The sequence below is a fragment of the Pan paniscus genome, chromosome 19 (genome assembly GCF_029289425.2).
Source record: "Pan paniscus chromosome 19, NHGRI_mPanPan1-v2.0_pri, whole genome shotgun sequence".
In the NCBI taxonomy this organism is placed as follows: Eukaryota; Metazoa; Chordata; class Mammalia; order Primates; family Hominidae; genus Pan; species Pan paniscus.
Window position 1 is genome coordinate 79,000,638 of NC_073268.2, and position 23,496 is coordinate 79,024,133.

The window sequence follows — 23,496 nt, forward strand, 5'->3', positions numbered from 1 at the left end:
ATTGAACACACACACAAATGGAAAAATCAATTAACCAAGATCTGATTTTTTGAAAAGATCAATGAAATTGACAAACCTCTAGCAAGACTGACAAAGTAGGAAAGAAAGACACAAATTGTCAATATCAGGAAGGAAATAGGTGAAATCACTATAGACAGTGCAGACATCAAAAGGATAATAAGGGAATACTAAGAACAACTCTAAATATTATAAATATGACAATCTAGATGAAATGGACCAATTCTTGGAAAAACACAGAGTACCACAACTCATCAATAGGAAATAGATAATTTGAGTAACCCTACAACTAAAAAGAAATTGAACTTATAATTTTAAAACTCCCTAAAAGGAAATCTCTAGGCCCAAGTTGTTTCACTGGAGATTTCTACCAAACACTTAAAGAATTATTAAACCAATTCTTGCCTGGGTGCAGTGGCTCACGCCTGTACTCCCAGCACTTTGAGAGGCTGAGGCAGGCGGATCACTTGAGCCCAGGAGTTCGAGAACAGCCTGCGCAACATGGCGAAACCACATCTCTACAAAATATACACATATAAAATTAGCTGGGCATGGTGGCATGAGCCTGTGGTCCCAGCTACTCAGGAGGCTGAAGCAGAAGAATCACCTGAACCGGGGAGGCAATGGTTGCAGCGAGCTAAGGTCACACCACTGCACTCCAACCTGGGTAACAGAGCAAGACCCTGTCTCATAATTAAACCAATTCTACATTCTCTCTTTCAGAAAATACAAGAGGAGCGAGCACTTCCCAATATTGGCAATATTTTATAATGCCGATATTACCTTAATACCAAAACCAGACAAAGACAACACAGAAAAGAAAACTACAGACCAAAATCATTAGTGAATATAGATACAAAATTCCTTAATAAAATATTAGCAAGTAGAATTTAGCTATATTGTAAAAAATGTACACACTAAGACTAAGCAGAGTTTTTTCAGGGATACAAGCCTGGTTCATCATTCAAAAATCAGTCAGTGACCTCCACTATATTAACAGGCTAGAGAAGAAAGATCACATAATAATATCAATAGATTCAGAAAAAGCATTTAACAAAATTCAACAGTTATTCATGATAAAAACTCCCAGAAAAACAGGATTAGAGAGAGACCACCTTACTTGATAAAGAGCATCTATATGAAAAAATAGAACAAACAGAAAACAAAAAATAAAATCACAGATTTAAGACCTACAGATTTAAGACCTACAGCTAACATTTTACTTAATCATGAAAGACTGAAGCTTTCCCCCTAAAGTTGGGAACACGGAAAGGACACTGCTTTTATCACTTTTATTGAACATAGTGCTGGAAGTTCTAGCCAGTGCAATAAGGTAAGAAAAGAAAGTAAATGGCATACAGTTTGGGAAGAAAGAAATAAAACTATCCCCATTTGCAGATGATGTAATTGACCACATCGAAAATCCAGAAGAATCTGCCAAAAAAAAAAAAAAAAAAAAAAAACACCTCATGGAACCAATAAGTGAGATCAACAAGGTTGCATGACATGAGATGAACATATGAAAAAAATTATATTTCTACAAACTAGCAATGAACACGTGGACATCTAAATTAAAAATGTAATATTAACAATCACTCAAAAATATGAAATAGGTATAAATCTAACAAGACAAGTACAGGACATTTATACTGCAAATTATGTAATGTGATGAAAAATAACAAGATCTAAATAAAGGGAATAATAGTCCATGTTGGTGGATTGGAGACTCAACATAGTAAAGATATCAGTTCTCCCCAAATAGATATAGTGGTTTAATGTAATTCCCATTAAAAACTCAGCAAGATCTTTTGGTAGCTGTAGACAAGATTATTCTGGAATTTATATGGAAAGTCCAAACAAAAAGCTAAGGGGCAAAACCCGGGCTGGGATAGGGCATGAGGCAGTGCGTTGGGACATCCCTTGCATCAGGCTCAATGGTGCCTGTCACTGTGTGGCTGGCTGGGATGCTTGGGGTGGGTCAGGGGCAGGTGTAGCCTCTTTGCCTCGTTGTCCCCTAGCACCACAGGCTGCCAGCACCATGAAGTTATGGACTTTGGCACACGTCTTTGACCACCTGTGGGAAATTGTTACAACAGTTGCAATGCAGAAATATCCAAACTCTATGAGCCTGAGTGTGGTTGGAGTTGATGTGTTGGACAGACATATAGATCCCTCTGGATCCCTTCTCAGCACAGAGAGGGGGCTGCTTCCATTGTGAAGTCTCTAATTGGTGCAGCAAGAACCAAAACATATGTGCAAGAACATTCTGTAGTTGATCATGTAGAGAAAACAATGGAACTTAAATCTACTAACATTTCATTTACAAATAAGGTTTCAGTAGATGAGAGACTTATAGAAAAGCCACATCCTTGGGACAGAAAAAAAACTATTTTGACTCAAGAAGCCATAATCACTGCGAAAGGAGTCAGCCTCAGCAGTTACCTTGAAGGACTGATGGCAAGGCTGAGAAGCAATGGAATGGGTAATACGCAAATTAAATGCTGAGATTGAAGAACTGTTGGCCTCTGCAAGAGGAAGCATAGGGACTCCGATGGCAGCAGCAGAGCATTTGCAGAGAAATAATCATGAAAGTTGTTAGACAACGTCGGTTACCCCAGGTCTCTCCAAGCTAACTATATATTTATTTGTTATTTTAAAAATAGAACTATCTTTTAGGTAGAATTTTAAAAAAATATGCTGATGTAAGGATATGTGACTTTTGATCAAAACAAAGAGATGCAGGGCTTCTAAATAAAAGTGATCATTAGAAATTTTTAAAAAGAAAAGCTAAAACAATTTTGAATAAGAAGAGTAACGGGGGAGTAATCAGTCTTCCCAATTTCAAGGCTTACTCTGAAGCTACAGTAATCAAGACTGTGTAGTGTTGGCGAAGAGAGAGACACATTAGACACATATATTAATGTAATAGATTAAAGAATCTAGAAATAGATCCCTACAGATATGTCCAGTGGATTTTTGACCAAGATGTAAGAACAGTTCAATACAGGAAAGATAGACTTTTCAACAAATGGTGTTGGAGCAACTGGATATTCATAGGTGAAAAAAAAAAAAAAAGGAACTTGGCCTAACTCACACACCTTATACAAAAATTAACTCAAAAGATTGTGAACTTAAATGGGAAATGTAAAACTATAAGATTGTTTAGAAAAAATAGGAGAAAATATTTGGAATCTAAGCTTATGCAAAGAGATTTTAGACTTGACCCACAAACGGGATCCAGAAGAGGAAAAATTGATATACTTGATGTCATCAAAATAAAAAAATTTGCTCTGAAAAGACCTCATTAAGAGGATAAAAGCTCCCTATTCAATAAATGGTGCTGGGATAACTGGCTAGCCATAGGCAGAAGATTGAAGCTGAACCCCTTCTTTATACCATGTACAAAAATCAAAGTCTTTAATCCAACTTTAAGATGAATTAAAGACTTAAGTGTAAAACCCAAAATTATAAAAACCCTGGAAGACTACCTAGGCAATACCATCCTGGACATAGGAACTGGCAAAGATTTCATGACAAAGACATCAAAAGCAATCACAACAAACGCAGAACTTGACAAATAGGATCTAATTAAACTTAACAGCTTCTGCACAGCAAAAGAAACTATCAACAGAGTTAACAGACAACCTACAGAATGGGATAAGATATTTGCAATCCATGCATCTGACAAAGGTCCAATATCCAGCATCTATAAGGAATTTAAACAAATTTACAAGAATAAAACAACCTCATTAAAAAGTGGGCAAATGAACAGACAATGTTCAAAAGAAGACATACCTGCAGCCAACAAGCATATGAAAAAAGCTCAATATCGCTGATCGTTAGAGAAATGCAAATCAAAACCAAAATGAGATACCATCTTACACCAGTCAGAATGGCTATTATTAAAAAGTCAAAAAGTAACAGATGCTGGTGAGGTTGGAAAGAAAAGGGAACACTTATACACTGTTGGTGAGAGTGTTAGTTCAACCATTGTGTAAAGCAGTATGGCAATTCCTTAAAGAGCTAAAAGCAGAACTACCATTCAACTCAACAATCCCATTACTGGGCATATATCCAGAGAAATATAAATCATTCTACCATAAAGACACATGTGAGGCCAGGCGCGGTGGCTTACACCTGTGATCCTAGCACTTTGGGAGGCCGAGGCGGGCAGATCACGAGGTCAAGAGATCGAGACCATCCTGGCTAACACGGTGAAAACCCATCTCTACTAAAAATACAAAAAATTAGCCCGGCGTGGTGGTGGGCGCCTGTAGTCCCAGCTACTCGGGGCAGAAGAATGGCGTGAACCCGGGAGGCAGAGGTTGTAGTGAGCCGAGATTGCACCACTGTGCTCCAGCCTGGGCCACAGAGTGAGACTCCGTCTCAAAAAAAAAGAAAAAAAAAAGACACATGCATATATGTTCATTGCGGCACTATTCAAAATAGCAAATACATGGAATCAACCTAAATGCCCATCAATGACAGATTGGATACAGCAAATGTGATACATATACACCATGGAATACTATACCACCATAAAAAAGAACGAAATCATGTCTTTTGCGGGAACGTGGATGGAGCTGGGTGCTATTATCCTCAGCAAACTAATGCAGGAACGGAAAACCAAATATCGCATGTTCTCGCGTATAAGTTGGGGAGCTAAATGATGAAAACTTATGAACACAAAGATGGGAACAACAGACACTGGGGCCTACTTGATGGTGAAGGGTGGAGGGTGGGAGGAGGGGGAGGAGCAGAAAAATAACTATGGGTACTAGGCTTAATACCTGGGTGACAAAATAATCAGTACAATAAGCCTCTGTGACATAAGTTTACCTATATAACCAACCTGCACGTGTACCCCCAAACCTAACATAAAAGTTTTTTTTAAAGAGGATAAAAAGACAAGTTATGTGCAAATTTCTGTAGAGAAAATATTTGTAAGCTACATATCTGACAAAGGACTAGTACTGGAATATATAAAGAACTCTCAAAACTCAACAGTCAAAAAAGCAAAAATCCAATTAGAAGGTAGAGAAAAGACATGAAGAAGATAATACAGATGGCAAATAAACACATGAAATGATATTTAATATCATTAGCCATTAGGGAAATGCAAATTAAGACCACAATGAGATACCACTACATGCCCATCAGAGTAGCTAAAATGCAAAACAGTGAAAACACCAGATGCTAGCAAGGACACTGGATCACTCATACATTGCTGGTGGAAATGTAAAATGGTACAGCCACTCTGGAAGACAGTTTGCCAATTTCTTTAAAAATTAAACATGCAGGCTGGGCACGGTGGCTCACGCTTGTAATCCCAGCACTTTGGGAGGCTGAGGCAGGTGGATCACCTGAGAGGTCAGGAGTTCAAGACCAGCCTGGCCAACATGGTAAAACCCCGTCTCTACTAAAAATACAAAAAAAATTAGCCGGGTGTGGTGGCAGATGCCTGTAATCCCAGCTACTCGGGAGGCTGAGGCAGGAGAATCCCTTGAACCCAGGAGGAGAGGTTGCAGTGAGCTGAGATTGTGCCACTGCACTCCAGCCTGGGCAACAAGGTGAGACTCCATCTCAAATTAAAAAAAAATAAAGAAAAAAAATTAAACATGCAGCCAAGCACAGTGGCTCACGCCTGTAATCCCAGCAGCTTGGGAGGCTGAGGTTGGTGGATCACTTGAGGTCAGGAGTTCAAGACCAGCCTGGCCAACACAGTGAAACCCCATCGCTACTAAAAATACAAAAATTAGCCGGGTATGGTGGTACATGCCTGTAATCCCAGCTACCCCAGAGGCTGAGGCAGGAGAATCGCTTGAACCGGGAAGGTGGAGTTTGCAGTGAGCTAAGATTGCACCACTGCACTCCAGCCTGGGCGACAGGGGGAGACTCCATCTCCAAAAAAAAAAAAAAAAAAAAAAAATTAAACATGCAACTACCATACAATCCAGCAATCACACTCTTGGACATTTATTTCCCCAAAATGAAGACTATATTCACACAAAAACCTGTACATGAATGCTAACCCTACTTGTATTCATTATAGTAAAAACTAGACACCCAGATGTCCTTCAGTAGGTGAACAGTGAAACAAACGATGGAACATCTGGAATACTTCTGAGCAATAAAAAGGAACAAACGATTGATAAACACAACCACCCCTGGATGACTCTTGAGAGAATTATGCTGAGTGAATAATAAAGTCAATTGCAGAAGTCTATATACTGTATAATTTTATTTACATGACATTCCTGAAATGACAAAATTATAGAAATAGACTCATGGTTGCCAGGGGTTAAGGAGTGGGGAATGGGGGGGAAGTAGACACGGTCATAAGAGGGTAACATGGGGGATCCTTACTGTGATGTAAATGTATCCTTTGAGTCCAGATTTCAGCTGGTCTGCAGCAAGGACTCTCCCAGCGGTAGGGAGGCTCACTCAAAAAGTCATGGCCCAGGGCCGGGCGTGGTGGCGCACACCTGTAATCCCAGCACTTAGGGAGGCCAAGGCAGGCAGATCACAAGGTCAGAAGTTTGAGACCAGCCTGGCCAACATGCTGAAACCTCGTCTCTACTAAAAATACAAAAAAAATTAGCTGGGCGTGGTGGCGGGTGCCTGTAGTCCCAGCTACTGGGGAGGCTGAGGCAGGAGAATGGCGTGAACCCGGGAGGCGGAGCTTGCAGTCAGCCGAGATCGCGCCACTGCACTCCAGCCTGGGCAACAGAGCGAGACTCAGCCTCAAAAAAAAAAAAAAAAAAAAAAAAGGCATGGACCTAACACCGTAGATGATGGGGGCGGCTGTTATACAGGCTTCATCTGAGTCTCCTGTGGCTCCCACATCCAGCCTGGTATGAAATTTTGGCAACGTTAACAAAACAACAACAAACAATCTATGTCTTAGAGATACTGAAGAATATACAGGTGGGACAGCTGATGAGAAATGCTGGATTCCATGCTAAGGAGTTTGGTTTGTATTTTGCAGGCAAAGGGCATCTATTGAAGGATTCTAAGTAGAAATAGTTACAAGATCAGATTTGTAATTTTGAAAGGTCATTGGGTTTTGTCCCAGTGGCGTCCTTAATAGCAAAAGAAAGTCCTGAATCGCGGGTCGTGCTCTGTTGTCACTTCTCCCTTTAATCTGAAATGCTTCCTCAGTGTTTTCATCGTCCTTCATGAACTTGACATTTTTAAGGGTCTGGCTGGTTATTTTGAAGAATGTTCCTCGATTTGGGTTGGTCTGAGGTTTCTTCACGATCAGATTCCGCTTATGCCTTCTGACACAAATACCCAGAAATAATGCGGTGTCCTTCCCCACACATCATATCGGATGACAGCTTCCATTCATTGTGGCATTTAGATCACTCAGTTAAGGTGGTGACTGTCAAGTACCTTTATTGCAAAGTAATTATTTTTCTCTTTGCAATTATAAATTCATTATCTTCCTTGTGGAGCGATATTTTGAGACAATTGTAAATATCCCGTTACTCCTCAAATTTTTACCCTCTAGTTTTAGGAAGACTTTATGATTCTTGCCTGAATCATTTAATACTATCATGGTTGCCAAGTTGGCAATTTTCTACATCTGTCATTCCTTCTATATTTATCAGCTGGCTTTCTTCTGTAAAGCAGAACTTTCCCTTCTCCCCCACTTATTTACTTAAATATGCACAGAGAGAGAGAGAGTGGCGGGGCGGGGGTGGGGGGGGACATGTATTCTCATTTTATTCAATGAATCCCTTGACTTTCAATCATTCTGCATCGTGTTATTATGTTTTAGGTGTTTCTCTTACAAACAACATATAGATAAATTTTTTCCAGATTGACTTTTTTTCTTTTTCTTTTTCTTTTTTTTTTTTTTTTTTTTTAGACGGAGTCTCGCTCTGTCACCCAGGCTGGAGTGCAGTGGCGTGATTTCGGCTCACTGCAACCTCCGCCTCCTGACCTCAAGTGATCCTCCCATCTCGGCCTCCCAAAGTGCTGGGATTACAGGCGTGAGCCACTGCACCCAGCCTCAGATTGACTTTCTAATCTTAAAACAGTAAGTTTTTTATGTATATGTGTTGTGAAAATAATATATATGGATTTTTTATGCAAAAAAGTTGATTTACATATGTTCAAGTAGAAAAATATCTAAAATGTGATCTTAAGGGGAAAAGTTGCAGGAAAGTGTGTGTAAAATAAGCCCATCCATGAGGGGAAAAGGATATGTGTACCTCTACTTTCATAGTCATAAAAATTTCTGGAAGGTCACACAAGAAGTGGGTTAACATTGGTTACTCTAAGAAGGTGGCTGGGGGGTAGAGGTCTATTTCTAGCTTTGTATATTACTGGAACTTTAACATCCGTGAACAGGTTTTACTTAGACAATTCAAATGCCTGATGTTTGCCTGCTCACAGCCTTTGACAGATACAGACACTTGCACGGCCAGGTGGTACCCGAGGCTGTTAGAGTTAATTCCAGGCTGGATGCCACATAAGCAGGTGAGATGCGGGGCCAGGGGAGGCCCCTGACAGAGGAGGACATCTGAGTGAAGTTCCAAAGTGAGGTGTCTCAGCTTCGTGGAAAGCATGTAAGCACTGATGTTAGGCAAGCCCAAATTTGAGGCTAGCTACTCACTCCCTCTGTGAACTTGGGCAAATTTATGAGCTTCTGCAAGTCCTACGGGATTGCTGGGAGGATTAGAACTGATCATATCTGTGGCTGGGCATGATGGTTCACGCCTGTAATCCCAGCACTTCGGGAGGCAGAGGCTGGTGGATTACCCAAGGTCGGGAGTTTGAGACCAGCCTGGCCAACATGATGAAACCCCATCTCTACTAAAAATACAAAAATTAGCCAGGCGTGGTGGCGGGCGCCTGTAATCCCAGTTACTGGGGAGGCCGAGGCAGGAGAATTGCTTGAACCCAGGAGGTGGAGGTTGCAGAGAGCCAAGATTACACCACTGCATTCCAGCCTCGGTGACAGAGCGAGATTCTGTCTCAAAAAAAACAAAACAAAACAAAACAAAAAGATAGTATCTGTGAAGGGCACTGAAGAAGTACTGGTGTAAACATCTAATATATTTTTGAAAGATGAGGAGGTGGCAACAAACAGAAGAAGGGGGTCCAAGAGGGGAACAGCACGTGGTGTGCTGGGCCCGAGCTGTGGGTATTGGCCTGGGGCAAGTGTAGAGAGACACAAGGACAGCTTATGACGAGCATTAAGTCCCACGCTAAGAAGTTTGGTTGTATTTTGAAGGCAAAGGGCATCTACTGAAGGATTTTAAGTAGAAGTTGTTACAAGGTCAGATTTGTAATTTTGATAGGTTATGGGCCGCAAATTGAGGGCCAGGGTGGAGGGTTAAAAGTGAAATTAGGTAAGCCAGTTAGAAAACTGTAGTAATCTGCAAGGCAGATGAAGACGACCTGAACTAACGCATTTAGCTATGAAGGACGTGGAGACCATTAAGACCCAACACCTGTTGGATGCAACAGTCAAGGGGAAAGAAGGAAAAAACCAGAGAACTTTTGTCTGAAGCAACTGTGTGTATGGTGGTGAGTGCAGATAGACAGAGGAATGGATCAGGAGGAAAGAAGAGTCCAGTTTCAGGTATATTGAGTTTAATGTGTCTTTGGGGTTTTTCATTTTTTGTTTTTTTGAGACAGAGTTTCGCTCGTTGCCCAGGCTGGAGTGCATGGCGTGATCTCGGCTCATTGCAACCTCCGCCTTCTGGTTTCAAGCGATTCTCCTGCCTCAGCCTCCAGAGTAGCTGGGATTACAGGCACCCACCACCATGCCCAGCTATTTTTTTTTTCTTTGAGATGGAGTCTTGCTCTGTCCCCCAGGCTGAAGTGCAGTGGCGCGATCTCGGCTCACTGCAACCTCTGCCTCCCAAGCGATTCTCTTGGTTCAAGCGATTCTCTTGCCTCTTGGTTCAAGCGATTCTCTTGCCTCAGCCTCCCAAGTAGCTGGGACTACAGGCAAGTGCCACCATGCCCGGCTAATTTTTTGTGTTTTTAGTAGAGATGGGGTTTCACCATGTTAGCCAGGATTGTCTTGATCTCCTGACCTCGTGATCCACCTGTCTTGGCCTCCCAAAGTTCTGGAATTACAGGCATGAGCCATCACGCCTGGTCCCAGCTAATTTTTGTGTTTTTAGTAGAGATGGGATTTCACCATGTTGGCCAGGCTGGTCTCGAACTCCTGACCTTGTGATCCACCCGTCTCAGCCTCCCAAAGTGTTGGGATTACAAGCATGAGCCACTGCACCCGGCCCAATTATTTTTTTTTTGTTTTTAGAGACAGTCTTGCTCTGTTGTGCGGGCTGGAGTGCAGTGGCAAGATCATAGCTCACTGCAGCCTCGAACTCCCTGGCTCAAGCAATTCTTTTGCCTCAGCCTCCCAAGTAGCTGGGACTACAGGTGTGCTCTACCAAGTGCAGCTAATTTTTTTATTTTTGTAGACACAGGGTTTCACTATGTTGCCCAGGCTGGTCTCGAACTCCTGGCCTCAAGCAATCTTCCTGCCTCGGCCTTCCCAAAATGCTAGGATTACAGGCATGAGCTACCATGCCTGGCCTTAAGTCTTTGAATCCTATAACTGGTGATGTGGTAAGCTGCTAGATCTGTGAGGCTTGTACTTAAAGGGAAAAGCCTGTGCTGGCATTAAACACTACTTTGTTAGTGCTTGAGAGGATGGATGGCCAGAAAGGCCGTGGTTATTTTGGGTAATGGTCAAGCATGCCAGGGTTAAGACACCTGGTAGATGACTAAGTCTTAAGATTCTAAATAGAAGGCTGATCGCAAGTGTCAGTGTCAGCAACAATCAAGACATAAGGATATGTTAGAAGCTTCAGGATGACACCAGGAGGGCTTTGCTCAGAGTTAGGAACACAAAAATGACCAGATTTTTTTTTTTTTTGAGATGGAGTCTTGCTCTGTTGCCCAGGCTGGAGTGCAGTGGCGCAATCTCAGCTCCCTGCAATCTCCGCCTCCCAGGTTTAAGAGATTCTCCCCGCTCAGCCTCCTAAGTAGCTGGGATTACAGGTACACACCACCACGCCCAGCTAATTTTTCTATTTTTAGTAGAGACAGGGTTTCAACATGTTGGCCAGGCTGGTCTCGAATTCCTGGCCTCAAGCGATCCTGGTGCTTGGCCTCCCGAAGTGCTGGGATTACCGGCATGAGCCACCACACCTGGCCAGTAACCTGATGATTTTGAATGTCTCCAGCAAAAGCCTGAATTGTTTGTGCTTTCAAGGGGAACTAGTAACATGACAGCAGGCAGATCACAAGGTCAAGAGATTGAGACCATCCTGGCCAACATAGTGAAACCCTGTCTCCACTAAAAATACAAAAATTATCTGGGCATGGTGGCACGCACCTGTAGTCCCAGCTACTCGGGAGGCTGAGGCAGGAGAATCGCTTGAACCCGGGAGGTGGAGGTTGCAGTGAGCTGAGATTGCGCCACTGCACTCCAGCCTGGGCGACAGAGCGAGACTCTGTCTCAAAAAAAAAAAAAAAAAAAAAAAAAAATCCAAGAAGCCAGACTTTTCCTTTTCAATAGGCACCAAGCTCTATGTCACTAATGGGGCAAATGGGGCTCTTTTCTGTGGACGAATGGATGCCTTCCCATGGTTTCCAACCTGGGTCCCTAGAGGAGAGGATTCCTCATCATCCATGGATTCTCTCAGATTGCTCAGTTGCATGATATTAGATGCATGTGTGCATTTTCTGGGGCGAAAGGCCCCCAAATCATGACCGCAGCCACTGATCCTTTTCTTTCTCTGACTTTCTTTTTCCACCTTCCTATTTCCCGTTTTTTTCTTCTTTCTTGCCTATATGCCTTGTGTTTAATAAGCCATGGGAGGAATTTGCTTACTCCACTGTCTCGCCCTGATCATCCCACATATGGCTAAAGTGACTGCTGACTCCTGGTCTAGAATGGTGCTTTCCAATCTTTAAAAATGCATGTATAATAGAACTTCCTCTGACCTGTTTGTTTTATGAAAGAAAATTTTGAATGGATCTTTATAGAAAACCAACTTAACAAAATAAAAGAAGGAGCAGTTATGTATGCAGAGGGGGAAGTCTGGGCCCCACCCACCAGGCCATTCCACGGACCCTGAGGGACCCCCAGAGTTCTGTGGAATCCCAGGTTTGAAAACCACTGGTCTAAAGCCAGGTGTTGGGGCAGAAATCCAGAGAGTAATTCCAGAGAGTTCCCCAGGGGAGGAGCACCCAAGTCCTCGAGAAGCCACATGGTTAGTATATTTCTGACCTGCAAGGTTTAAAAGCCTATCCTGACGGGGCAGCTTGAGGGGCTCTGGCTAGCCTTGTCAGTTATAGAATGTGGGTGAACCCGATGTTGCAAGCCCAATGTTTTCATCAGTTTGATCACCTCTATTCATGCCTATACACTCCAGGTTGTAATGAAACTTCTGTCCAAGGTGGCCATTTGTGAATGATCTAGAGTAGAAGAGTTTGTAGGGCTACCTGCAAATCATCTCTAGGGCTGAAAAAAACCAAAAAACAAAAACTCAATTTAAACTGCAGAACAGTGTATATGAAAAGATCCCTTTTCATATTCATGCATCTTCAAATGGCTACTGGATATTTGAGAAATGATTATGAAATTATGTCAAATAAAGTCATTAGTCCCTGTTCTAGCTTAACTCCTTTTTGACTGTCCATAATGAGTACATGGGTATCCATTGCCTTCTTCATCTTCTTCTTGGGACAAAGAAGGGGCCATCTAGACAGTATGTCACCTGTAGTCTTGAAGATTTTAAAGTAGTGGTGGTGGCTGGGTGCAGTGGCTCATGACTGTAATCCCGGCACTTTGGGAGGCTGAGTCTAGGGGATCACTTGAGGTCAGGAGTTCGAGACCAGCCTGGCCAACATGGTAAAACCTGTCTCTACTAAAAATACAAAAATTAGCCGGGTGTGATGGCACGTGCCTGTAATCCCAGCTACTGAGGAGGCTGAGGCAGGAGAATCGCTTTAACCTGGGAGGTAGAGGCTGCAGTGAGCTGAGATTGTGCCACTGCACTCCAGCCTGGAAGACAGAGTTGGACTGTATCTCAAAAAAATAAAAATAAAAATAAAGTAGTTGTGGCTACTCCGACTAAGAGCAGAAGTGCCCAATGCTTCAAGGCACCATGAAGACATGTGGCCTGACCCCTTCCTTCCCTGGCCCTTGGAGAGGCTAACTAACCTATCCAGTTGCTAACAGACAGGTTCTTTTGGGTAACTTGGATGTTTCCATTCTCTTGAGGTTTGGTGCCCAGCTTGCAGGCCTAGTTCCCACTCTTCTCCATCTAGTTTTTGGATAGATTCTCTTACATAGCTTGGCTAAGATTATTCAACCTTCTGGGCTCAACTCTTCTGAAGCTACACTCATTTGAGGTCTCACTCCCCCATAAGAGTGCCATTCCTTCTTCTACTGAGGGCTTTTATCACCTGCCTGGACTTGGATTGGGCTTGTTCCATCTAGTTCCCTGCCACTCCTCTCACCCCTGCTTCCTCCCTGCCACCTGGCTGCAATTCCTGAGTGGGATACCCTTATTCCCAGGTAGGAACATAAACTCCAGAAACAGTCACTTCGACAGGCCATGCCTTTATTTAGGTGAGGATGTCATTGCCCAATAATTTCTTCACAACTCTTCTCTTAGATCCTGTATCACATTATATTTTGATTATCTTCAGTAACTATATTTCAGGGATTGACTTTTTTTAAATGGCCAGACATTGTTCAGGGAAGGGCTCAGTGATTAAGGCTGTGATCAAACACAACACCACTATTCGTGTCACTAAAGTAATAAAATGGATTTTCTTTTGTAATTTGCAAACTGGGCTCCAAAAGAAATTCCACTAGACTGTAAGCATGAGGGCAGGGGCTGTGTTTGTTCTGCTCATCACTTTATGCTCAGCACCAAAAAGAGAACTTGAAAAGTTGTAAGTGCTTGACCAATGTTTGTTGAGTGAATGAGTAGAAGGATTTCAAAGAATGTCTGGAGCAGAAACAGTATCATTCAGACAAGCAGATGACCTGGTAATATCCACCATCTAAAAGTTATTGGTGAAACCCCGTCTCTACTAAAAATAGAAAAATTAGCCAGGCATGGTGGTGTGCACCTGTAGTCCTAGCTACTCAGGAGGCTGAGGCAGGAGAATTGCTTGAACCTGGGAGGCAGAGGTTGCAGTGAGCCAAGATTGCACCACTGCACTCCAGCCTGGGCCACAGAGCGAGACTCTGTCTCAAAATACATAAATAAATAAAAGTTCTTGTATTCATCCATTTTCACACTGCTGTAAGAACTGCCTGAGACTGGGTAATTTATTAAAAAAAAAAAAAAAGGTTTAATTGGTTCACAATTCCAAATGGCTGCGGAGGCCCCAGGAAACTTACAGTCATAGCAGAAGGCAAAGGGGACGCAAGGCACTTTCTTCACAAGGTGGCAGGAAGTAGAAGCGCCGAGCGAAGGGAGAAGAGCCCCTTGTAAAACCATTAGTTCTCATGAGAACCCACTCACTACCATGAGAAGAGCATGGGGAACCAGCCCCCATGATTCAATTACCTCCACCTGGTCTTCCCCTCAACACAGGATGATGGGGATTATAAGGATTACAATTCAAGATGCAATTTTGGGTGGGGACATAGCTGAACCATATCAGTTCTTTAACCCACTGGCTTAGCACAGAAGTCATGATACCTGTTCTTCTTTGATACGGTTTGGATTTGTGTCCCCACCCAAATCTCATGTCAAATTGGAGGAGGGGCAGAATTCCCCCTTGCTGTTCTCGTGATAGTGACTGAGTTCTCATGAAATCTGATGGTTTAAGTCTTCCCCCTTTGCTCGCTCGCTCTCCTGCCACCCTGTAAAGAAGGTGCTTGCTTCTCCTTCGCCTTCCACCACGATTGTAAGTTTCCTGAGGCCCTCCAGTCAAGCTTCCTGTTAAGCCTGCAGAACTGTGAGTCAATTCAACCTCTTCATAAATTACGCAGTCTCAGGTCGTTCTTTATAGCAGTATGAGAATGGATTAATACATTCCTGCTTTATTCCTTATGCTCATGTGAAAATATACTGCAAGTTGCAATCCCTAAGAGTTAGTAACAATTAAATCAGAAATGCAAACCTCAGGATCATCTACATATTGGAGCCATGTGTGCCGATGTTGCTCCAGAGGGACCCTCTGCAGAGGCTGTTGGTCAGTTCCAAACGTCTCAGTCTTTCCATTATAAGTCATTATTACCAGAAAATTTAAAAAATGTTTTCAAGTACAGTTCAGCGCTTTAGATAGATTTGTTTTTCTCTTCATGTGGTAGAATCACATCTGGACATCAGTTAGATATATTTCATCTAAAAATAGCATTTATCCAATTTACTGTCACTGGAGGAGGTTTTTTTTTTTAAGGCAGACTCTGCTTATAATTCTCTGTAGTCTTTCATGGCTCACTGCCATTTAATATAAAAAAAAGAAGGCATCAGATTGATTGTATGTGTAAGTGTGTGTATGGAAGCACAATGAAACAATTAGTTTTATAGACTGAAAAAAAAGACAACTGCCTTATCATTCCCTTTTTATTCATTTATTTTTTTGAGCTGTCACTGGTTACGTCGTTAAACCTTAAACTCAGAATCAGTGTGAACTCCACCAGATTCTTTTTAGTAATTACTTCAGGGCCACAAAACATGAATTTGGGGATTTTTTTTTTGGTCTGTTTTATTTGAGACTGGATTCTTTTTACTTATTTAGTGTGCCTTCTCAGCAACCTGCTATTTGGGTTTAGAAAGAAAGGAGGAGAGCTGTGCGTGGTGGCTCATGCCTGTAATCCCAGCACTTTGGGAGGCCAAAGCAGGAGGACCACTTGATGGAGTTTGGGCCAGCTACTTGGGAGGCTGAGGCTGGAAGATTACTTGAACCCAGGAGGCAGAGGTTACAGTGAGCTGAGATGGTGCCACTGCACTCCAGCCTGGGTGACAGAGACAGAGCGAGACTCCATCTCAAAAAAAAAAAAAAAAAAAAAGGAGACAAATTAAAAGGAGTCAGGAAGAAGAGAGAAAGGAAAAAAGAGTAGAGGGTTAAAGCGCAGGCTCATGGAAGCCCATGGAGCAGGTGGCACACATTTAGAAGCCGAAATTGGAATTAAATCTGACTAAAGAAAAATCAGCAAGCTGCTGCTTCTACCTAAGGCGCTGACATGAATCTGAGTTGGCTCTGAAAGGGACAGATTATAAATAAGGAAGCACTTAACAGTCTATTCCAACTGCATATTTATCAAGGTCCTCCTTCGTTCTGGAGACATTTATCTTCAGGGACAGGACTCTGACCCTCCTTGCCTTGTGGCACTGGGTCTGTCTCCCGGAAGAGAACTTTGTCTTTTGAGCTGTGGTGTTTGCCCTTTTTCTCTGAAGGCACGTCCCCCCCCCAACTTCCCCCATGTGATGGGGATAATTTCTGTTTTCAAAATACCTTTCAAGCAGAGTTAATGGGTCTGACCTGTCGTGATTATAATGTATTGCCCCCTGCTTGTCAAAGTGGCCTTCCTGGTCCTCAGTTAGTACAGCCTGGGCTTGGAGACCCTTTCCATGCTTTGGGGAAGGATTTACCTGACTGCCTCCGCATCCTCTCCCCTTCTCCTTTGTGGCCTTTGATAGAAATGTTTAAAATGGCAGAGAGGCTGGGCGCAGTGGCTCACGCCTGTAATCCCAACACTTTGGGAGGCCAAGGCAGGCGGATCATTTGAGGTCAGGAGTTCAAGACCAGCCTGGCCAACATGGTGAAACGCTGTCTCTACTAAAACTACAAAAATCACCTACCTGGGTATGGTTGCAGATGCCTGTAAACCAGCTACTCAGGAGGCTGAGGTGCAAGAATCGCTTGAACTCGGGAGGCAGAGGTTACAGTGAGCTGAGATTGCCCCACTGCACTCCAGCCTTGGTGACAGAGTGAGACTCTGTCTCAAAAAAATAAAAATAATAAAGTAAAATGGCAGAGAGGTGTTAGGGCTAGAGCCTGAGCCGTGATGTGGAGCAACAATGGCTGAGTTGTACAGCAGGTCAGTCCAGGACCTTCGTATCATCACTACCAGGCTTTAAACAAGTGTGCTAATATCTGATCTGCCCATGGGGATGAGCTTAAACACACCCACTCAGAAAACTCTCTTCAAATCCATTAACAGAGGGGCCTTTCAATTCCTAAGCATATCCAGCCTGTAAAAAGTTTTGCAATATTCAACCCTGAGATTGGACCTGTTGAACCCTTTTCATTTTGTGAACTATTTTTGTTGATTTTTTTGACACATCTCGGCACAAAGGAAACAACAGACAATGTTTTAAGAGGAGTCTCTCATTCGACTTCAGTTATTTGCAACCTTCATTTTTCACCTTTAAAAATTTAACAGATATGTGAGTGGAATAAAATTAATTTCCACCACCCACAATAGTTCATTAGTGAAATAAGGAAAGTATTTAATGGATTTGTGCTTGGTGTGCCTAAAATTATTTCACCATAACAAAAGGTCTTGAAAGACTAAGAAAAAGTCTGGTGACAATTAAATTGCCTATCTGAACAGGAGTACTGTATAGCAGGAAAACATAGTCTTAAAATAGCTCATTGTAGAGCTGGAAAAGAGAGGGAGAAATACATAAAGGAAGCACAAAGGTGTTGCATATGAAATGAAAATCTTTTTTTAAAAATACCAACACAGTACTTGTTCTTTGCTTGTGCAGAGTCCCAGATTTTCACAATCTTTCATGCTTCCATTTCATTTCTGTGGGGGTGTGACTTGCTTCAGTTAGAATCCTAAGCAAACTCCATTTCTCTGCTTTAAAAGGTAAAACTTCATTCTTCCCAGATGTACAGTAAAGCTTTGGAGGCTTCACGTTTTGAAACCTACTGATTAAGAATTTGACATTTTCTGCGAAAAAATGCCCAGTAGGGCACAAAGACAGCAGGAGGGAAGGTTCAGCAAACAAAATTTCCCCCCGCCCTTTTCATACAGCACCTTCTATATAACATCAGGGGTACAAGAGACTGTAGCAGTGATCTCATCCATAGCCTCTTTTACAGATGAAGAAAATGAAGTACAGAGAGGGTGAATGGTTTGTCCAAGGGCACACAGCCAGTTAGTGGCCAAAGAAGACAATCCTATCCGGGTCTTTCCTGAACTATAGCACCCAAATACCAGTTCTTTTCTTTTTTTAAATTATGTATGTATTTATTTATTTTGAGACAGAGTCTCACTCTGTTGCCCAGGCTGGAGTGCAGTGAGCAACCTCCACCTCCTGGGTTTAAGCAATTCTCCCAAGTAGCTGGGATTACAGGTGCATGCCATCACACCCAGCTAATTTTTGTATTTTTAGTAGAGACAGGTTTTTGCCATGTTGGCCAGGCTGGTCTCAAACTCCTGACCTCAAGTGATTCACCTGCCTTGGACTCCCAAAATGCTGGGATTACAGGCGTGAGACACCGTGCCTGGCCCTGAACACAATTCTTGCTTATTTATTTGATAAATGCTTGCCAGGGAGGGCTTCAGCACAAATCCATTTCATAGCTTCGTCTTTATTAATGCACTCGTTGAAAGCAATGCATTTTTTTGTGATGTCCTCTAATGCAGCATGATCAGGAGGAATGCTTCGGTTCCATGCCCTCTGCTCCTCCCGAGCCCAGCTTAGCACAATTTGAAGATGACCTGCAGGTCCCACTGCAAGGCAGCAGGTTGCCCACAGCCTTTGGTTTGTTAGGTCAAGGAATGGGTGAGTCTGGCATGTGGCCCTCCCCAGGGTAGGGATGTTCTGGAATCTTCTGGGTCCCAGGAGGCTCCTTTGTCTAAGTCTTAACTCTTTCTGCTCTTTTTGACTCTGAGAGGAAAACGCAAGAAATGAAACCCGAATTTCTTTTTTATTATCTGGTAACATTTTGCCAAAATAACTGTTTTTTGTTTTCTGGTTTTCAATCTGGTTGTGTTTTTATTTTCTTAACTTTAAAAAATAAGGTTTTGGGCCGGGCGCAGTGGCTCACACCTGTAATCCTAGCACTTTGGGAGGCTGAGGCAAGTGGATCACAGAGTTGGAGACCAGCCTGGCCAACTTGGTAAAACCTTGTCTCTACTAATAATACAAAAATTAGCTGGGTATGGTGGCGCGTACCCGTAGTCCCAGCTACTCGGGAGGCTGAGGCAAGAGAATTGCTTGAACCCAGGAGGCGGAGGTTGCAGTGAGCCGAGATTGCACCACTGAACTCCAGCCTGGGTGACAGAGCGAGACTCTGTCACAAAAACAAACAAACAAAAAACAAAAAAACCCCACAATGTTTTGGCCGGGCACAGTGGCTCATGCCTGTAATCACGGCACTTTGGGAGGCCGAGGTAGGTGGATCACCTGAGGTCAGGAGTTTGAGACCAGCCTGGCCAGCATGGTGAAACCCTGTCTCTACTTTAAAAAAATACAAAAATTAGCTGGGTGTGGTGGTGTGCGCCTGTAATCCCAGCTACTTAGGGGACCGAGGCAGGAGAATCGCTTGAACCTGGGAGGCGAAGGTTGCAGTGAGCTGAGATCACCCCATTGCACTCCAGCCTGGGTGAGAGGGCGAGACTCCACCTCAAAAAAAACAAACAAAAAACAACGTTTTAAGGCTAGGCACAGTGGCTCACCTCTGTAATCCTAGCACTTTAGGAGGCTGAGGTGGGAGAATCACTTGGGCCCAGCAGTATGGGACCAGCCTGGGGAATATAATGAGACATTGTCTCCAGAAAAACTTTTTAAAATTGTCCAGATGTGGTGGTGCATGCCTGTAGTCCCAGCTACTCAGGAGGCTGAGATGGGAGGATTGCTTGAGCCCAGGAGGTGGAGGCTGCAGTGAGCTGTGATACACCATTGCTCCCCAGCCTGGGTGATGCAGTGAGACTCTGTCTCCAAAAAATAATGATAATAATAATAAATTAAAAAATATAAAGAAATAAAAACCAATGTTTTAAATGATAAATAGTTGTCTCCTGAAAGGTCAAGAGAAGGGTTGGTGTGAACTCTGGAATTCAGTGTGCACTCCGCCATTTCATTCTAGTAATTTAGTGCATAGCTCTGTGCTGGGCACTTGGTGTGTGGAGAGTGGGATTAGAAAAAAACAAGACAAAACCAGATGTGAGGATCCCTATACCCATACCCAAAGAGTTTTTAGTCCTGGGGAAACAAAACAAACATGGCAGAAGCAACTAGAAATTATAGGTAGGTCGCTGTTCATAAAATAACCATTATGGGCCAGGCGCGGTGGCTCACACCTGTAATCCTAGCACTTTGGGAGGCTGAGATGGGTGGATCACGAGGTCAGGAAATCAAGACCATCCTGACCAACATGGTGAAAACTTGCCTCTACTAAAATAAAAAAAATTAGCAGGGCGCAGTGGTGGGCGCCTGTAAGCCCAGCTACTCGGGAGGCTGAGGCAGGGGAATTGCTTGAATCTGGGAAGCGGAGGTTGCAGAGAGCCGAGATCACACCACTGCACTCCAGCCTGGTGACAGAGCGAGACTCCATCTCAAAGGAAAAAATAAATAAATAAATAAATAAATAAATAAATAAAATAACCATTATGGCTAGCCCTAGCCCCAAGGGATCTTATAAAGTGGCTGGTATTTAGTCTCTTCTTTCTGTCTGTGTTTTCCCTCCTTCTGTCATCAAGCAACTCACCCAGATGCAGAGGAAGGTTAACAGGGCTGGAACTAGGGTGGGGCCAGTGAGCTACACAACTTAAGGGGACTCCAAAAGTTCAGTACTGCAGACCAAAAATATTCAGGAAAAAACCCAATAAGAACAAATAATACAAATAAGGCCAGGCACAGTGGCTCACACCTGTAATCCCAACACTTTGGGAGGTCGAGGCAGGCGGATCACCTGAGGTCAGGAAGTCAAGACCAGCCTGGCCAACATGGTGAAGCCCTGTCTCTACTAAAAATACAAAAATTAGCCAGGCATGGTCACAGGCACCTGTAATCTCAGCTACTCAGGAAACTGGGGCAGGAGAATTCCTTGAACCTAGGAGGCAGAGGTTGCAGTGAGCTGAGATTGCGCCATTGTACTCTAGCCTGGGTGACAAGAGCGAGACTCCATCTAAAAAAAAAAAAAAAAAACAAATAAGAAAGCAGTACAGTATAGCAACTATTTACATAGCATTTACATCATATTAGATACTTTAGTGACCTAAGGATGATTTAAAGTACATGAGAGGGCGTGCATAGGTTACATGTGAGTACTATACCATCTTACAGAATGGACTTGAGCATATGTGGATTTTGGTATCTGTGAGGGGTCGTGAAACTAATGCCTGCTGGATACTGAGGGGCAACTGTATAGTCACATGGAGGGTGTTGCATTTTAGGCCAAGGAAACAGCATGAATAAATTGATGGGGGCCCTTATCATACATTTCCTCTTTGAGTATCATCAAGTACTTTGGTGCTGCCAGAGTTCAGGGGAGTGTAATACTTAGAATTTTTATGGTTGCAAGTAACAGGAAATTTGACTCAGAATCGCTTGGCATAAGAGGTTAGCAAACTTTTTCTGTGAAGTGCCAGATAGTACATATTTTATGCTTTGCAGGCCGCATAGTGGCCAGAGATAGGGGAGTTTTCTTCGGTAATTCAATGTCAACAAGGACCTTGTGTTCCAGCTCACCACACTGTATTTCATAATGTTGGCAGCCAGCATATCCAGGGACTTCAGGGTCTTTTTCTATGTCTGGAGATTAAGAGGAACATTTTAATGAAATATTTTTAAAATCTGAGTTAATGCAAAAAAAAACAACCCACGATGAACAAAATGTGAACATTTTAAATAAAGAGAGGACTCGCATTACTAATTTTTTCTTTTGGCCTCAGGTTCCAATATAGCTTGGTATGGCACTGAGAGTTAATGGCCAGAAATACAGTGGAATATGGTGTGTGTGTGTGTGTGTGTGTGTGTGTGTGTGTGTAGAGGGAAAGAGATGAACCACAAAGCCAGAAGAAATCTTAATCACAAAAGCTTAGTTCAATCAATTTTACAGGTGCAGAGCTGAGAAATTAAGTGTTTTTCCATGAATCAATCAGAGATCTTTAAAAAGATTAAAGCTCAGATCTCTTGACCACAAATCCCGTGGATACTTACACAGCAGAGGCTTCTAAGACAGAGGAAACTCACATCTCCCCAGAGGAGGCAAGCCCAATGATTTGATCCAAATCAGGGCATATTCTAGGGCCACTCTACATAGAGATAGAGGGATTTTTGTGTGTTTGTTTGTTTTTTTGTGATGGAGTTTCGCTCTTGTTGCCCAGGCTGGAGTGCAATGGCGTGGTCTCGGCTCACTGTAACCTCCACCTCCCAGGTTCAAGCGATTCTCCTGCTTCAGCTTCCTAAGTAGCTGGGATTACAGGCATGTGCCACCACACCTGGCTAATTTTGTATTTTTAGTAGAGATGGGGTTTCACCATGTTGGTCAGGCTGGTCTCGAACTCCTGACCTCAGGTGATCCACCCACCTCGGCCTCCCAAAGTGCTGGGATTACAGGCATGAGCCACTGCGCCTGGCCAAGATAGAGGTTTTAAAACAGTTAAGGGTCCCAGAGCACATGCATGATCTCTCTTTAGATACTGTGCCACTAAGGATTCCAGAAAAATAAAACATGGCCCAGAGATGCAGCCACAGCCTCTTTTTGGATGCCAGCGGTTCCTGTTCCTCCTCGCTCCTTCCCATCCAAGTTTAGGGGAGCAAAGACTATCCTATGTGCACATGACAGTTCTGAACACAGCAAAAGTTCTGAATAAGGCAAAGGACAGCTGCAGCCTGCTGTTCCAGATCTCACTTTTTCTTTGTCCCCTTATAGGCCTTTGCAAAGCTGTAGGTCCCATGGAGGGTGGGTAACTGGTTTACAAGGTCCAGGAATCTGTTCTAGGTGGTAGGATCAACTCATCTCAGTTTGCTTGGGGCTTTCCTACTTTTAGCACTGAAAATCTCAAGTCCCAGGAAACCCTTCGGTCCCAGGCACACTGTCACAGCTGGTCAGAATCACTTTAGGTGCTTGAACCCAGGAGGCAGAGGTTGCAGTGAGCCAAGATCGCACCACTGCACGCCAGCCTGGGTGACAGAGTGAGATTCAGTCTCACACACACAAAAAATCACTGTAGAGACCAGCATCCACATTGGGACCCCACTGTGAGTTCCAGAGTCATTGTGGAGGTGGGGTGTTGACCTTTTCTCAAGAATAGGGTAGAACTCCAGCGTGTGGAGTAAAGGAGTGGATGAACTTGTTTTTCAAGCTGGGGGATAGGAACTTCTGGTAAAACCTGTCCTTCAGCCTCTGATAAGAATCAGAATCTTTTGGCCAGGGTCTGTAGGCTGAAGGCAATAAGGGTTTATCACTACCCCCATGGCACCGGGGCTGCAGGCCAGAGGTATCTGGTGAGGACTTTTGGGTGACAGGAAACCATTGACACTGATAACAGGCAGACTAGAAAATGCT

At 43.3% G+C, this 23,496-nt stretch overlaps 1 protein-coding gene and 1 pseudogene across 1 annotated transcript in view; one reads left to right on the top strand and one right to left on the bottom strand.

Annotated features, from left to right (window-relative positions):
• MARCHF10 (membrane associated ring-CH-type finger 10) overlaps nt 1–23,496 on the bottom strand; it is a 273,051-nt gene that overhangs the window by 144,163 nt on the left and 105,392 nt on the right. The gene's annotated exons all lie outside the window — the stretch shown is intronic.
• Nucleotides 1,896–3,807, top strand: LOC100992731 (PRELI domain containing protein 3B-like; annotated as a pseudogene).